We start from the raw sequence: 4,154 nt of genomic DNA, 5'->3' as shown, positions 1-4,154 counted from the left end.
CCCTCCTGCTGTCTCTCCCCACAGTGACGTTCGCCACCGACCAACACTCGCTCCTCCTACATCCTCGCGTTTATGTTCACAACCTACCTTCGTCTTCGTTCCCTCAACTTCCTTGCTCGATCTTACTATACCACCTCCGACACCCTTCGAACGAGAATGGAAACTCGAATCGTCGAAGGTCTTACCCACACACACACACACACACACACACCTATTTCATTCTCGTTGCTGCTACTCTGTGGTAGAAATTTATTTTCTCAATGACGGAGAAAAAGAAGAGAAGTCGACGCAGTGCAGATTTGTCGCGTTGAATGACTTGCCCAGGAGAATCTTTGCTCTGTTTGCTTCTTAGCCGGTTTGCTAATTGCATTGTTCTTTAGCGAGGAGAAGAGCACTCCGGACGTATCAGCCGCCTTTGATGTGGCCCAAGAATTCTTAAATGTTCGCGAAAAGCTAACTGTTGCGCGTTTCCCTTTTTTCCACCCCTTAATTTCAACGACCCTCCTCCTACGAACACCGGGGATTGTCACTTCTATGAAAACCAGTTTAGCACGCCGTTTTCTTTCACTCCCCCGCCCCACACGAATCTCACCTAGTTAACCGTGTCGTTATCTTTAACGTTTATTACCAACGGTGTTTAATTCTATCCTAATATTGACAGAAGAAGAAAACGGGTGGGGGGAGGGGAAAATGTTAATCCGGTGGATAAAAGGTAGGAAAGAATTTCCTAGGTGGAGGATTGTCTGACGTATAAACCATATCTACTGCGGTATAGCGTGCTTCGTGGAATCGTGAACCACGGTGAAATTATGCGACTATAAAAACACGCACACACACGACTCGCCAGAGTGTTTCGATAAGCGTGTTAATTAACCGATTGTGAAAAATCGTTTCGTCACGATGTGCCTCGGAAATGTTTGTATTTCCTGTTGGAATAATTGGACGAAAGAGAATAAAACAAAAAAGAAACACGGGGGTGAAAAAACAGAGAGAGAGAGGAACGTAATTCGCGACGGAAATTAATAAACAACGCAGACGTTGAATTTAACGGGCAGACCGCACGTTTCATTACGGTGAAATTTTGAATGGCACAAAGTCAAAACAGGTAATGGCGGGTAACATACCACGGTTCCACGGCTGCAAGTGGGACGTAATAAATTTAGGTATCGATCGAGAGAGGGAAGAGCGCCGCGATCTCTCGACCGGCGCACACCACGCGTGGAATATTGTTCCACGTGAAAATAACAAGACCGCGTTTTCACATTACGGACAATCTCGCGGAATTCACTTTTATGAGTTAGACGTGATCGATACTTACACACGAACCGACCGCGAACACCGCGTGAGGGGATGATATCCGAGGACGGAAACGTTACGGCTGATTGTACCTGTACTACCTGCATAAACCTAATTAAGTTCGAAACAAACATCGTCTAGAGTAGCTACTAGCAATTTCAACTGCATGTTAATTAATTCGATCCCACGGGATGCGAACAAAAATTGAAAAAAGAATAAAGCAATCGTAGGATTTTTATTCTTCAATAAAATACTGTATCCATAATTTTCTAATTACGCCTGAGAAAGATTGTATCCGAGCTAGTTGAGCGAAACGATAGGCTCGACCGTACGAATCGGTTCGCCTAGTTGTAACCGAAGGGAGAAAACGCGGAAATTCGTGCTTTTTACGCGACGCAACATGACGAAAAGAGGAAATCTAAATTACTCACTCCAGTTTCGCTGGGAAATCGGTGTATGAACACGTGGTTCAGTCAGTCGAGGTAGAAAGTGCTTACGGGAAGAGAGAGAGAGAGATAGAGAGAGAGAGAGAGAGCAGTGCGAGTAGAGAGAATGGTGGATTGGGGTGCATGGACATTGGCCGGACATCGGAATGGGAAACGGGTTAGCCGAATGACCGGCGGTCAGAATTATGGGGGTGGTGAATTGCGAATGCGCGGCGTCTCCATGCCAAAAACAATGCACGCAGTAAAACGGTAAATGGTGAGACAGCCTTATAAATGTCTCGCCGTTTGCACACCTATAGAACCGCCTTTATGAGCGGGACTCTCGACTAGTGCTATTTTAGTGAAATGAAAGAAAACTGTACGAGCGTGTGGTGCACGCGAGAGTGTCGGAGGGGGTTAACAGAAATGTCGTATGGAAAATTGAACTTTGAAAGGGGGAATGTTGCTGGAACAATGATGTGCTATAGGCAGATTGTTTAAATGTTGCGTTAGTTTCAACGGTTGGAGAATTACAGGTGAAACAGGCAATTTAATTATCTTCTCTAGCTGTGATTAGGTGTGAGAAAATTTTCATGTGTAATTTACATAGTTTCGAGAGGGTGAAGTTACAAATGCCACTTTTTCTGTTTCTTTCAAGGCTACCTACGTTCTTTTGTGGATCAATGTGAATAGTTTTCTTTACAGACATTAATGTGTATTTAAATATATGTAATAGTGTGATCTTGAACTGTGAAATTTTAATCAAATCTGAAAGCCATTTCTTATTCACCCTCTGGAACCGTTTAAATTGGGTATAAAAATTTCCTCGTAACACCGCAGCTAGAGAAGATAATTAGGAGGATCCTGTATATATTTTGGTGTTTTTAAATCCTGTATACTAGAATATTATAATTTTCTTTCCTTTTTGTTTTGTAAACTGGAAATAGTACTTATAACACATCTTTCAATTTTGTCAGTGGAGTTTTGTCAGAAGTATCCAAGAATAAAATAATTACTTAGATATTTAAAAGAAATTATGAAGGGAATGATACTGAAGGCTTACGCGTAAAATTTGAAAGAAAAAAATATTGAAAGAAACAGAATTATATTTTAACTCTGTATTCGTTGTAGGGCAGCATTTTATTAGTGTAAAAGCTATAATAATAGCGAAAGAAATGCATCTTGTTGGCGCGCTCCTCGAAACGCGCATTTCGGTAATCGATATATACGAAACGTGCGCGCGGGCGGCCGAATCGCTTTTAGACTCATTTAAAATGCATCGGAGTATACCACCCTCCTCACCCTCTTCCTGTTCACGTATGTACACTAGCGCAGGTTTTCCTTGTACTCGCGCGGGTATTTAAAATACTGCCGCTGGTGTGCGTTCGAAAAATTAAGATCTGACTTTTTGAAAATTTTCTCTCGATATTTGTGCATCGATTAAAATTCGAAATATTTTGAATTTTGCTAAAATTGACAATTCGACGGTAACAGTTTCAGCGAATATCTTTCATTCGTGGATAATGGAACATTTGAGATTTTCGAATGATATATAGATATATTTTTAAAGACTTTTTCTACATAAATTATTAAAGTGTACAATTTGTCAAATAATACAGAATGTTTTTAACTTTTGAGCGACTTCGAAATTTTCCACTAACTCCACAAAAAAGCTACTTAATCTTTCAGCGAAAAGAAATATTTTCACCAAGGTATTTAAACATCTCTGATAAAAATAAAAGATTTTAAAGCAGCCATCCGAGCGATAAGTTCCACCAAGGAACGAAACTAAACTAATAACGTTAAAACGAAGTTCATTGAAACGCAAACAACTCGAAAACGATGTTGATCCCCCGTTAACTTGGTTGAAAATTATTTCGACCATCAATTTCTCTAAAAAAAGAATCCCGCTGCCCCACGTCTCCTCTTTAAAAGGTTGAAATATCGGTAAATACCGAGGGTACAATTCTCGATTAACTTCAACGACGGTGGTGTATTCGTCGACCCTCGTCTTCCTTGTAATCGATATTCACTCGATAAAATGCGTATTATCACAGCCTCGTACACGTTGATCATTATACACGAAGAAACTCCCCCCGCGTCCACGATAACGTTGCCATTCACCAAGCAGCAATGTCGGATTACGTAAGAAGAGAAGAACACGGTTTTCCTGCTGGTCAAAGGGCTAATAATACGTAGAATTAATTTGTGTCTCTAGAGCGAGATGCGAGTCCCGCATTGTTAATTTCCACAGAACCGGGAGAATTTCCATTAATCAAAATTTCCATTCAAGGTATAACTAACGGGGTATCGACGGGACTCCATAAATCTATCGGGGGCGACATTGTAGCGGAGGAAAGAGCGGCAGATTAACCGGTACCAGCTACGACATCGTAGAAAATCGCCATTTGAAAATACGCGAAAATTGAATTT

This window comes from Habropoda laboriosa, unplaced genomic scaffold, assembly GCF_001263275.1.
Source record: "Habropoda laboriosa isolate 0110345459 unplaced genomic scaffold, ASM126327v1 scaffold143, whole genome shotgun sequence".
In the NCBI taxonomy this organism is placed as follows: domain Eukaryota; kingdom Metazoa; phylum Arthropoda; class Insecta; order Hymenoptera; family Apidae; genus Habropoda; species Habropoda laboriosa.
This window is presented reverse-complemented; position numbering follows the sequence as displayed.